Source organism: Rhinopithecus roxellana, chromosome 12, assembly GCF_007565055.1.
Source record: "Rhinopithecus roxellana isolate Shanxi Qingling chromosome 12, ASM756505v1, whole genome shotgun sequence".
NCBI classification, from domain to species: domain Eukaryota; kingdom Metazoa; phylum Chordata; class Mammalia; order Primates; family Cercopithecidae; genus Rhinopithecus; species Rhinopithecus roxellana.
The window spans coordinates 32,186,300-32,200,011 of NC_044560.1; the positions used below are offsets into that span (position 1 = coordinate 32,186,300).

The 13,712-nt window shown below is 43.8% G+C and overlaps 1 protein-coding gene across 5 annotated transcripts in view; it reads right to left on the reverse strand.

Annotated features, from left to right (window-relative positions):
- ZNF569 (zinc finger protein 569) overlaps positions 1–13,712 on the reverse strand; it is a 69,096-nt gene that overhangs the window by 26,458 nt on the left and 28,926 nt on the right. The gene's annotated exons all lie outside the window — the stretch shown is intronic.

Here is a 13,712-nt window from a genome sequence, read left to right on the forward strand (position 1 = left end):
GACGACGACTGAAGGTGCCGGGACTCGGGGACCTCCATCACCCTCGCCGAGCCACGGGTAACTCTCCTGGTAGCGGGTAAGACAATTTTTTAATCGACAGCAGGGCTACCTACTCTGTTTTGCCGTCCTTCGAAGAGCCTAGCCTTCCCTCCAATATTTCTGTTGTAGGGGTCAATGGCTCCCCGTCCAGCCCTCGGAAAACCCCACCTCTTAATTGCTGCCTGGCCAACAACTATTTTGCACACTCGTTCCTCATCATCCCCTCATACCCCACTCCTCTACTAGGCCGAGATGTTTTAAGTCAACTGAAAGCCTGTATCTCCATCCCTACTAGCGCCCCCCACCCCACCCACCATCTGCTTCTAGTATTGGCTAACTCAAATGACTCCAACAGTTCTACTGACCCTTTCCCTGATTTCCCCATTCCTATAGACCCCCAAGTGTGGGACACCTCCACTCCTGTCGTGGCAGATCATCATCCACCAATCATTACTAGGTTACTCAGGCCAACACATCCTCATCCCCACTCATTCTCCTTGCAACACCCCAATCCTACCTGTAAGGAAGGCAGATGGAACTTTCCAGTTAGTGCAAGATCTTCATCTTATCAACGAGGCCGTTTGCCCCACCCATCCAGTAGTCCCCAATCCCTATACCCTTCTTTCTCTCATCCCACCTAACACAACACACTTTACTGTGCTGGACCTAAAAGATGCATTTTTCTCCATCCCCCTACACCCAGATTGTCAGTTTCTCTTTGCTTTTACATGGGAAGATCCAGACACTCATGCCTCCACCCAACTGACGTGGACGGTGCTTCCCCAAGGGTTCTGAGACAGCCCCCATTTCTTTGGACAAGCCCTTGCAAAAGATTTGGCCTCCTGTCCTCTTACAAATAGTAAAATCCTCCAATATGTAGATGACCTTCTGCTCTGTAGTCCCACGAGACAGGACTCTCTTTTAGACACTGCAATCCTCCTTAATCATCTAGGATCCAAAGGCTACCGAGTATCCAAACACAAAGCTCAACTCTCACAACAATGTGTTATATATTTAGGTATTGAAATCACTCCCATGATGCGCTCGCTCACTACAGATCGCTTGATTCTAATACAAAATCTTTCTCCTCCACAAAATGCTAAAGAAATCCAATCCTTCCTAGGCCTGGTAAGGTTCTTCAGACACTGCATTCCTAATTTCGGAATCTTGGCCAAACCTCTCCATGCAGCTGTCAAGGAGACTCTCCAAGGACCTTTGTCTAACCCAAAATTAATCTATAAACATTTCGCTCACCTAAAAGACTGCCTTCTCTCACATCCTACTCTCTCACACCCAGACTTCCAACGCCCCTTCCAGCTTTTTACTAATGAGAGACTAAAGGTTGCTGTCGGCCTTTTAGCCCAACCTATAGGCACCATATACCGTCCAGTAGCATATCTATCCAAACAATTAGATCCCACTGTACAAGGATGGCAGCCCTGCCTTTGGGCCCTAGCAGCAGCAGCAGCCTGCCTAACCCAAGAAGCAAAGAAACTCGTTAGAGGCTGTACCCTAACGGTCTTCTCCACCCACCGCCTTCAGGACCTTATTGTCAACAAAAGTATCAGTCACCTAACACTGTCTAGGCTCCAACTTTTTCACCTCTTGTTCATAGAAGATTCCACTATTGCCCTAGGAGTCTGCCCTTCTCTAAAACTAGCAACCCTGCTTCCCGACCCTCTCAAACAACCTCGCATAGAACACTCCTGTCCAGAACTCTTAGAGGCCCAACCACCTAGTCACTTACATTTACATGACCAGCCCTTAGAGAGCCCACGGTTAACCCTGTTTGTAGACGGCAGTTCCTTTATAAATTCTCAAGGAAACAGACAGGCAGGATACGCGGTAGTTACATCTTCCACTATCTTAGAAGCTGAGCCTTTACCACAAGGAACAACCTCACAGCAGGCGGAGCTTATCGCACTAACTAGGGCCCTCCTCCTGTCCAAAGGAAAAACAGTAAACATATACACAGATTCTAAGTATGCCTTCTTAATTGCACACACCCATTCTGTCATCTGGAAGGAAAGAGGGTTCCTAACCACCTGTGGCACCCCCATAGTCAACAAAAAACAAATACTCAAACTGCTAGACGCTTTATCGGCGCCTTCCAGAGCAGCCATCATACACTGTAAAGGTCATCAGACTCCATCTAATCCAGCGGCAGCTGGCAACAGTTTTGCTGACATCACTGCCAAATCGGCTGCTGGATTCTCCACCCCCACACTCCCTTCTGTTTGTTTTCTTTCTCCTCAATATACCCCTAATTATACCCAAGAAGAAAAGACCAAACTATTACAAAATTCGACAGCCAAACTAGCCGCAGATAATTGGATTTACCTGGATAATAAATTAGTTATCCCTGAGACACAACTCCACACCATTCTAAAGGACATACATGACTCTCTACACATAGGACCCAAGGCCCTATATAACCTCCTAAACCCTCGCATTCACTGCCCCACACTCATGAAACACCTAATTACAATCAACCAACAGTGCTCCACATGCCTCAAGTCAAACCCTCAAGGCGCATTGCGCAACCCCCATCCGAGCCATCAACTCAGGGGGCACCAGCCAGGCGAAGATTGGCAAATTGACTTTACCCACCTGCCAAAACATAAAAAATTCAAGTATCTCTTAACCCTTGTTGATACCTTGTCAGGATGGATAGAAGCCTATCCTACTACAGGAGAAACTGCCAATATAGTTGCTTCCGTACTCACTGAACACATTATTCCTAGGTTTGGTCTCCCACTCACTCTCCAGTCTGACAACGGCCCAGCGTTCATCTCCAAAGTAGTCCAGCAAGTGGCAACCCTCCTACACATTACCTGGAAACTCCACATCCCTTATAGACCTCAGTCCTCTGGTAAAGTAGAGAAGGCCAACGGGCTCATCAAGCAACAACTCACCAAACTCTCACTCAAGACTGGACAATTGTGGGTAACTCTCCTTCCCCTGGCCCTAACCCGGCTGCGAGCTGCCCCACGGAGTCCGACAGGCCTCAGTCTGTTTGAACTAGTCTACGGCTGGCCTCTCACTCTCCAGCAGTTACCCACCCTTTCTGCCCCGCTGGCAAATTATCCTCCATACCTCACCCTCTTGAGACAACTCCTAAGACAACATGCAGAACTAGCACACCCCCCTCCAACAGACACCTATAGCCCACATCTCTCTCTCAGCCCAGGAGACCAAGTATACTTAAAAGATATCCAAGCCAAAGACCTCCAGCCCGGTGGAAAGGCCCATATACTGTCCTCCTGTCCACACACACAGCAGTTAAGCTTTTAGGTCATACACACTGGGTCCACATATCACAATTAAAGAAAGCCCCCACAGAAGACAATCAGTGGACATCTACTAGACTTGCCCCTACCCGCCTCAAACTCACCAAACTCCCTGAATTATCACGTTTCCTAACCTCTTACGCCTGTCCCGATTTCTCACCATACTCTACAAAAATATAACGGAATTCCAGTATATTCTCCCAGATCCCTACTTGCCCCCAGATCACAGCCCATCGCAGTGGTTCTCCCGCTTACTCACTTTTATTGAACATCTCCAGTGGCAAGGCACACTCTGCGACTACACTCAGAATGAAGTCCTGTTTTATACTTTCGTTACTGTTTTTCTCATACACTCCAGCGTCCAGTACTAACCCAACCTTCATATGGAGATTCTCTATAGTTGAAACTTGGTCGAGCAACAACAAACAACACTGACAGCTACAAGGCACTGCTGACTGCCCACCTTCAGGCTGCCAGTCCCATCTTACTATAAATTTCACCCTATTGTGTTGCAGTGCGGCCGGAACTAAGGCTCTCTTTCTGCACGATCAGACGCATTACAACTGTAAGACATACTGGAAACAAAAGAACCTAGGATTCCCTTATATTTATTGTCAAATCCATTATGCAACCTATAGACAGGAGAAACCTACTGCCCTCTTCACCTGGATGAGTCAACATACCACCCTTCAATATCAATTAAATATCAAAGACCCAGGGGACCCCCGATGGGCAGACGGGGTCAAAAGTGAACTCTACACAGGACACACAATTCTTAGTTCATATCCTATGGCTACTCTCCTGATAAAAAGAACACTGGTCCAACAACAATCCCTTCCTAAGGACATACAAGTCCTACAGAACTTAACCTTAGCCATACAATCACAAGAAGAGGCCCTACAAGATCAACTACATTCCTCCAATAAAGACCCCTTCTCATGGTTAAAACTAGTCCGTCAAGGATTAAAACTAACACGGGCAGCCAACATAACAAATCTCTCCCACTGTTTCCACTGTGCGGCCCTTGAAAGAGCCCCCTTAGTGGCAGTCCCCTTACCTACTGCTTTCAAGGCTACAACTGGCTCTAAAAGCACCTCCCAAAAACCGTTTTTGCTCCAAGTCCCACTATACCAAAACCCAGAAAATCCAATCCTTCCTTTCTGCTACTCTGCCCAAACTCCTCCTGGTGTAATTATACCCAGCCACCCAATAACACCCAGACAGCCCCCATCGGAGGTTATTTCTGGTGCAACAAAACCCTCTTCAAGGTCCTTAATCATACATCCATCAGTCAATCCCTCTGTGTTCCGGTGTCCCTAGTACCTAGTTTAACCTTATATAGCAAAGCAGAAGTGGCTGAACTCATCATACAATTTAACCCTCCTCCTCATGATCTCCAAAAGCGGGCTGTCTTCCTTCCCCTAGTCATCGGAGTCTCCCTGGCCTCCTCCTTAGTGGCGTCAGGGCTTGGAACTGGAGCACTTGCCCACTCGGTACAGTCTACTCGATCTCTAACCACCCAAATTCAAGAGGCCATAGAGGCTTCAGCTGAAAGCCTGGCCTCTCTACAGAATCAAATTACCTCAGTGGCCCAAGTAGCAGCACAAAATAGGCGAGCATTAGATTTACTTACTGCCAAAAAAGGAGAAACATGTCTTTTCTTAGGAGAAGAATGCTGCTATTACGTAAACGAGTCAGGCCTAGTAGACACTAACATCCAAACCCTAAACAGGATTAAAGCAGAATTAAAAAACTACAATACCCCCTTCACCCCCAGACCACCGATATGGCTGTTGCCTGTAGTGCAGCAGATGCTCCCATTGCTAATTCCCATACCAATCCTCTGTCTTGTTTTATGTTTTGCTCCTATGTTAATCAAAATTTCTCCGAGCCAAAGTCCAAGAGATCACCCGTGTCGCCTTCAACCAGATGCTCCTACATCCCTACGTCCAGGTGCCAACCATAGACCCTCATGACGACGCCCCCTAACAGCAGGAAGCAGCTAGACAGACAATGACGCCCCCATCACTATAATCAATAAAAGGTTGGACTGTCTGGACGGAGGGAGGAGGGGAACAAAAGAACAAAGGGACTAAGATGGCGCATTTCCGGGTTCTTCATCACCAACTTTCCCGCGCCTGGGAGGAGACATAGGCCAACTGCGCAGGCGCCACCTGACGTCCGACTGGGGAAACCGAAACCTACTTGGCCACGCCCACCGCCCGGCCCCCGACCCGCCTATGTCCTGCCCACTGCCCTCCCACCCTCAGGCCCAAGACATAAAAGCCGCTCCCAGCAGGCACGCGGCGTGAACTTCCTCGGCCCCTCATACGCGGGACCTAGGAACTGCGCCCGGGAATGCCGGAGTGACTTCCTCGGCCTCCGCCACCGGAGACCGGTGAACTTCACCCCTTTCCTTCTTCACATTGGCTAGCTAATAAAGTTTCTTTTTACCAATTGCCTACTTGCCTTTTCTCTGGCATTTGCTCTGGTGGTCGCATTAAAGCAAATCACCTAGAAGAAATGAATTCCTAGAAAATACAACCTACCAAGATTGAAAAGACTAATAACAAGTAATGAGATTGAAGCTGTAATAAAAAGTCTCCAAGCAAAGAAAAGCTCAGAACTCAATGGCTTCCCTGCTGAATTTTACTGAACAATTAAAGAAGAAATAATACCAATCCTAATTAAACTATTCCAAATAATAGAGGAAGAGGGAATACTTCCAAACTCATTCCAGGAGGGCAATATTACCCTGTGTGGGGAAAAGAAAGAGAGATCAGCCTATTACTGTGTCTATATAGAAAGAAGTAGACATAAGAGACTCCATTTTTTTCTGTATTTGAGATGCTGTTAATCTGTGACCCTACCCCCAACCTTGTCCTTGCAAGAGACATGTGCTGTGGTGACTCAAGGTTTAATGGATTTTGGGCTGTGCAGGATGTGCTTTGTTAAACAAGTGCCTAAAGGCTGCTTGCTGGTTAAAGGTCATCACCATTCTCTTAATCTCAAGTAAGAGAAAAGCATTTGTCTCCTGCCCATCCCTGGGCAATGGAACCCGATTGTATGCTTTGTTTACTAAGCAAGGAGAAAACCGCCTTTAGGAATAAGGTGGGACTTGCTGGAGCAATGCTGCTAAAAGGTTTATGGAGAGTTTGCATATGCATCTCAAGGCACAGCATTTTCCTTTAAACTTATTCATGTTACAGGGATTTTTGTTCATATGTCTTACTGCTGATTTCCTCCCTACAATGATCCTATTGTCCAGCCACTCCCTTATCTTTTTGATGGTAAAGATAATTATCAATAAATACTAAGGGAACTCAGAGACCAGTGCCGGCGTAGGTCTTCTGTAAGGTGAGTGCTGGTCCCCTGGGCCCCGCTTTTCTTTCTCTATACTTTGTCTCTGTGTCTTATTTCTTTTCTCAAGTCTCTTGTTCCACCTAACGAGAAACACCCACAGGTGTGGAGGGGCAGGCCACCCCTTCAACCCTGATATGAAAACCAGACCAAGACAGATCAAAAAATAAAAAAATCAAAAAATAAAACTACAGGCCAATATCCTTGCTGAACATTGATGCAAAAATCCTCAAAATACTAGCAAACCGAATTCAGCAACACATTAAAAAGATAATACATCATGACTAAGTGGGATTTATCTTAGAAATGCAAGGACATTTAAACATTTGCAAATCAATCAATGTGATATATCACATCAACAGAATAAAGGACAAAAACCATATGATCATTTCAACTGGTGCTGAAAAAGCATTCGATAAAATTCAACATCCCTTCAATGATAAAAACTCTCAAAAACTGAGTACAGAAGAACATACCTCAATACGATAAAAGCCATATATGACAGACTCACAGCTAGTATACTGAATGGGGAAAAACAGAAGGCCTTTCCGCTCAGATCTGGAATATGACAAGGCTGCCTACTTTCACCACTGTTATTCAACATAGTACTGGAAATCCTAGCAAGAGAAATCAGATAAGAGAAGTAAAAGGCATCCAAATTAAAAAAGAAGAAGTCAAATTATCCTGTTTGCAGATATGATCTTCTATTTGAAAAAACCTGAAGACTCTAGCAAAAAAACTATCAGAACTGATAAACAAATTCAGTAAAGTTGTGGGATACAAAATCAACATAGAAAAATCAATAGCATTTCTATATGCCAACAGCAAACAATCTGAAGAAAGAAATCAAGAAATTAATCCCATTTACAGTAGCTAAAAAGAAAATCCCTAAGAGTTAACCAAAGAATTGAAAGATCTGTACAATGAAAATTATAAAACACTGATGAAAAAAATTGAAGTGGACACAAAAAAATGGAAAGATAGTCCATGCTCATGGGTTAGAAGAATCAATATTGTTAAAATGTTCATACTACCTAAAGCAATCTACAGATTCAATGCAATTATTATCAAAATGCCAATGACATTCTTCATAGAAATAGAAAAATATGCTAAAATTTATATGGAACCACAAAAGACCCAGAACAGGCAAAGCCACCCTGAGCAAACAGAAAAAAAACTGGAGGAGCCTGACTTCAGATTATACTACAAAACTACAGTTAACCACAACAGCATGGTACTGATGTAAAAACAGACACATAGGCCAGGAAGGGTAGCTTGTGCCTGTAATCCCAGCACTTTGGGAGGCTAAGGTGGGAGAAGTGCTTGAGCCTGAGAGTTTGAGTCCTGGGCAACATAGTGAGACCTTGTCTCTACAAAAAAATAAAAAATTAGGCATGGTGGCGTGCACCTGTGGTACTTGGGAAGCTGAGGCAAGAGGATTACCTAAGCCGGGAAGGTCAAGGCTGCAGCAAGCCATGTTCACACCTCTGCACTCCAGCCTGAGCAAGACAGTAAGAGAGCAAGATCCTGTCAGAAGCAGCAGCAACAAAGAATAACAACAAGCAGACACACAGACCAATGGAACAGAATAGAGAACCCAGAAGCAAATCCATACATCTCGAACTCATTTTCAACAATGGTGCCAAGAAATACACTGGGGAAAGAACAGTATCTTCAATAACTGGATATCCATATGCAGAAGAATGAAACTAGACCCCTTATATCTTGCCATACACAAAAATAAAATCAAAATGGATTAAAGACTTAAATATAAGACCTCAAACTATGAAACGACTAAAACACTGAGGAAACTCAGGATAATGGACTGGACAAAGGTTCCTTGAGTAATACCCCATAAGCACAGGTAGCCAACGGGAAAATGGACAAATGGGATCATACCAAGTTAAAAAGCTTCTGCACATCAAGGGAAACAATTAGCAAAGTGAAGAGGCAACCCACAAAATGGGAGAAAATATATGTAAACTATCCATCAGACAGGGGATTAATAACTAGATAATATAAGGAGCTCAAACAACTATATGAAAAAATCTAATAATATGATTTAAAAAGGGGGAAAAGATCTGAAGACATTTCTCAAAGGACATACAAATGGCAAACAGGCATATGAAAAGGTGTTCAACATCACTGATCATCAGATAAATGCAAATTAAAACTACAGTGAGATATCATCTCATCCCAATTAAAATGGTTTTTTTTTGTTTGCTTGTAATAGAGTTTCACTCTTGTTGCCCAAGCTGGAGTACAGTGGTGCGATCTTGGCTCACTGAAACCTCTGCCTCCTGGGTTCAAGCGATTCTCTTGCCTCAGCCTCCTGAGTAGCTGGGATTACAGGTATGCACCACCATGCCTGGCTCATTTTTGTATTCTTAATAGAGACGGGGTTTCACCATGTTGACCAGGCTGGTCTTGAACTCCTGACCTCAGATGATCCACCCGCCTTGGCCTCCCAAAGTGCTGGGATTACAGGCATTAGCCACCGTGCCTGGCTTTAAAATGGCTTTTATCCAAAAGACAGGTAATAATAAATGCTGGCCAGGATGTGGAGAAAAGGGAACTCTCATATATTGTTGGTGGGAATGTAAATTAGTACAACCAGATGGATAACCGCTTGGAGGTTCATCAAAAAAGTAAAATACAACTATCATATAATCCAGCAATCCCACTGCTAAGTATATACCCAAAAGAAACTAAATCAGTGTATTAAAGAGATATCTGCACTCCCTTATTTAATGCTTCCTTGTTTATTCACAATAGCCAAGATTTGGAATCAAGCTAAGTGCTCATCAAGAAACAGATGGATAAAGAAAATGTGATACATACACACCTTGGAGTACTATTCAGCCATAAAAAACAACAAGATCCTGTCATTTGCAACAATATGGATGCAACTGGAGATCATTATGTTAAGTGAAATAAGCCAGGCACAGAACGACAAACCTGACATATTCTTACTTATTTATGAGAGCTAAAAATTAAAACAACTGAACTCAGGGAAATAGAGCACAGAATGATGGTTACCAGCAGCTAGGAAGGATAGTGGGTGGGGGAAATGGGGATGGTTAATAGGTACAAACACAGTTAGAATGAATAAGATCTAACATTTGATAGTGCAACAAGACAACTATAGTCAACAATAATTTATTTGTACATTTAAAAATAACCAAAAGAGTAAATTGTAACACAAAGGATAAATGCTTGGATAGATACCCTATTTACCCTGATTACTCGTTGTATGCCTGTATCAAAATATCTCGCCAGGCGCGGTGGCTCACGCCTGTAATGCCAGCACGCTGGGAGGCCGAGGTAGGCGGATCATGAGGTTAGGAGATCGAGACCATCCTGGCTAACACGGTGAAACCCTGTCTCTACTAAAAAAAAAAAAAAAAATAGAAAAAAAAAAAATTAGCTGAGGGTTGTGGCGGGTGCCTGTAGTCCCAGCTACTCCAGAGGCTAAGGCAGGAGAATGGCCTGAGCCCAGGAGGCAGAGCTTGCAGTGAGCCGAGATCGCACCACTGCACTCCAGCCTGGGCGGCAGAGCGACAATCCATCTCAAAACAAAACAAAACAAAACATCTCATGTACCTCATAAATGTATACTTCGGCCGGGCGCGGTGGCTCAAGCCTGTAATCCCAGCACTTTGGGAGGCTGAGACGGGCGGATCACGAGGTCAGGACATTGAGACCATCTTGGCTAACACGGTGAAACCCCGTCTCCACTTAAAAAAAAAAAAAAAAAAAAAAAAAAAAAAAAAAGTATACTTCATACAGTATACACCTACTATGTTTCTACAAAAACTAAAAATTAAAAAAAAAAACTATCAACAAAGACTCCTATATTTAGGAGACTTATCTTTCTTTTTTCTTTTTTTTTTTTTGAGATGAAGTCTTGCTGTGCTGCCCAGGCTGGAGTGCAATGGCACAATCTTGGCTGACTGCAAGCTCCGCCTCCCAGGTTCACGCCATTCTCCTGCCTCAGCCTCCCAAATAGCTGGGACTACAGGCACCCACCACCACACCCGGCTAATTTTTTGTATTTTTAGTAGAGACAGGGTTTCACCGTGTTAGCCAGGATGGTCTGGATCTCCTGACCTCGTGATCCACCTGCCGCGGCCTCCCACCTCGGCCTCCCAAAGTGCTGGGATTATAGGTGTCAGCCACCACGCCTGGCCAGAAACTTATCTTTCTTTTTTTTTTTTTTTTTTTGAGATGGAGTCTGGCTCTGTCGCCCAGGCTGGAGTGCAGTGGCCGGATCTCAGCTCACTGCAACCTCCGCCTCCCGGGTTTATGCCATTCTCCCGCCTCAGCCTCCCGAGTAGCTGGGACTACAGGCGCCCGCCACCTCGCCTGGCTAGTTTTTTATATTTTTTAGTAGAGACGGGGTCTCACCGTATTAGCCAGGATGGTCTCAATCTCCTGACCTCGTGATCCGCCCGTCTTGGCCTCCCAAAGTGCTGGGATTACAGGCTTGAGCCACCGTGCCCGGCCCAGAAACTTATCTTTCAAACATGAAGGTGATTATGTTAGGTGAAAGAAGCCAGACACAAAAGGTCACATATTTTATTATTGTATATATATATGAAATATTCAGAATAGATAATATAGCCAGAATAGGTTAAATCCACAGAGACAGAATACAGATTGGTGTTTGCCAGGGGCTAGGAGGAAGAGAGGGATAGGGGAACAGATGCTTAATGGGCATGGGGTTTTATTTTGAGGTGCTAAAAATGTTACAGAACCAGATAGAGGTGGTGGCTGTACAACACTGAATGTACTAAAGGCCACTGAATTGTAGAATAATTTTAAATATGTATGTGAATTTCAGGTAAAAAAAAAAATAAGGTGAAATAAATAAAAACAAAGAATTCAATGCTAGCAGACTGGCCTCATAAGAAACCTGGAAGGAAGTTATTCAGACTGAAAGGAAGTAGCAAAAAACAATTAAAATCCACATGAAAAAATGAAGAGCTCCAATAAAGCACTAAGCAGAATGCAGAGCACACAGTATGCTCCGTAAGTATCAGCTGAACTAGTTTAATTTTCTTAGGTACTCTGCCCTGCATTGCTGGAGAAGTGAACCTTTTACTTGCAGATGAAGACTTAATGGCAACGAAAGAACAAATAAATGTGATATTCTTCTCTATGGGCTAATTTTCTTCTTTATCAATGCGCTTTATCACCAAGAATATCTCAACACCTTCCATGGCCTTATTTTATACTACCTTGGCCTCAACTCAGCACTCACCAGCTCCAAACATGTTTAACCAGTATACTAGTTTTGAAGTACGTATTAATGTATGTTTCCTTATGCCTCCTCCTACCTTTTCTCCTTTTAACTTTATTGAAAAAGGAAAGAGGAGAAGATGAAAGGGGAAAATCCTCTCCTTCCTCTTACAGGCCTGGAATAGAAGGAAAAAAGGCTTTGAAGGTAGGGAGGTAAGAAGTTAAATATGTGCCTAAAACTCCCCACACTCCGAGGCATGAGTGTGAAATGGGAGAGAGGCAGTGAGTTAAGTGGGAAGAGTGTCATATCAAACTGAGAGAATAACTTCTAAGTAGCTTTCAGTTCCCATATAGCACAGACCCTGAGTAGGATGAAATAGGGTCATTTCAGAAGACAAGATGAGGCTGGGCATAGTGGCTCATGCCTGTAATCCCAACACTTTGGGAGGCCAAGAGGCAGGAAGATTGCTTGAGCCCAGGAGTTCGAGATCAGCCTGGGCAACATAGTGGGACCTTGTCTCTACAAATTTTGTTTTTTCAAATTAACCAGGCATGGGGGCACATGCCTGTACTCCCAGCTACTTGGGTAGCTGAAGGCAGGAGGACTGCTTGAGCCCAGCAGGCAGAGGTTGCAGTGAGCTGAGATTGCGCCACTGCACTCCAGCCTGGGTGACAGAGTAAGACCCTGTTTCAAAAAAAAAAGGCAAAATGATCCTACATGCATGTGGTAGGGTTTAGGGGACTCAGGAAGCATCGAGAGTATGACAGAGATTCAGAGAGATCTACAGAGATAGCAAGAACCAAAGGAGGCCAGTTGATAAGGAGAGGTCCTTGGACCATCATTGAGCTGTGAAATACACATGAAATAAATACACATGAAATACACATGAAATAAATTCATCAGCCACTGAATGTACAGAAAAAGGAGCTAGCTAAATCATCTAGCACATAAAAAAGGAGCTAGCTAAATCATCTAGCACATACCCAAGCTATGAAGATCTTCCCTGTTATCTCAAACACCACCTTAACAGAACAGGGATACAGAAGAGAATCTGAATGACTAAATAATTGCCAAGAGAACAATTTGCTGATTGAACTAAGTTTTGAATCAGACTGCATTAAAATTAGTTTTTTCATTTTATCAATCAGAACTCACAGGGGATAGGAGAGCGAGTTTAGAAACATTCTGGGCCTCTTGGGGCTTCTACTTAGGGGACACGGAAATGAAAACATAAGCAAGTGAATAAGTGAGATAAAATGTGATATTGATAAGAAATGCAATAAAGGTAATGGGTTATAGAATGAATCAGATACTCTACTTTGAATTTAGTAACCAAAGATGACCTTGAGGAGGATGACATTTCAGCAGAAACCTGAATGAGAAAGAACCAGTCATATAAATATCTAGGGTAGGAACATTTAAAAGCATGTTCAGAGTTCCTGAGGCAGGATAAACTTGGTCTGTTCAAAGCAGGGAAAGGTTAGTGAGGCTGAAACACAGTGAATGGGGGAGAATGTAACACAAGATAATAGTGAAGACATGGACAGAAGGCATACCAAGAAGGGCTTTGTAAGGGACATTATTCCACATGTAAAGGAAAGCCACTAGATGGTATTAAGCAGATAAGTCATAATAAAACCTGAGGTTTAAATTATCACTTTGGTTGTTCTATGGAGAATGGACTATAGATGGTCAGGAGTGGATACAGGGAGATTAGTAGGCAGTTGCTAGAGTAGTTCCCGGAAAGAAATGAAGTGACATGGATTATAAGATCCATGGAA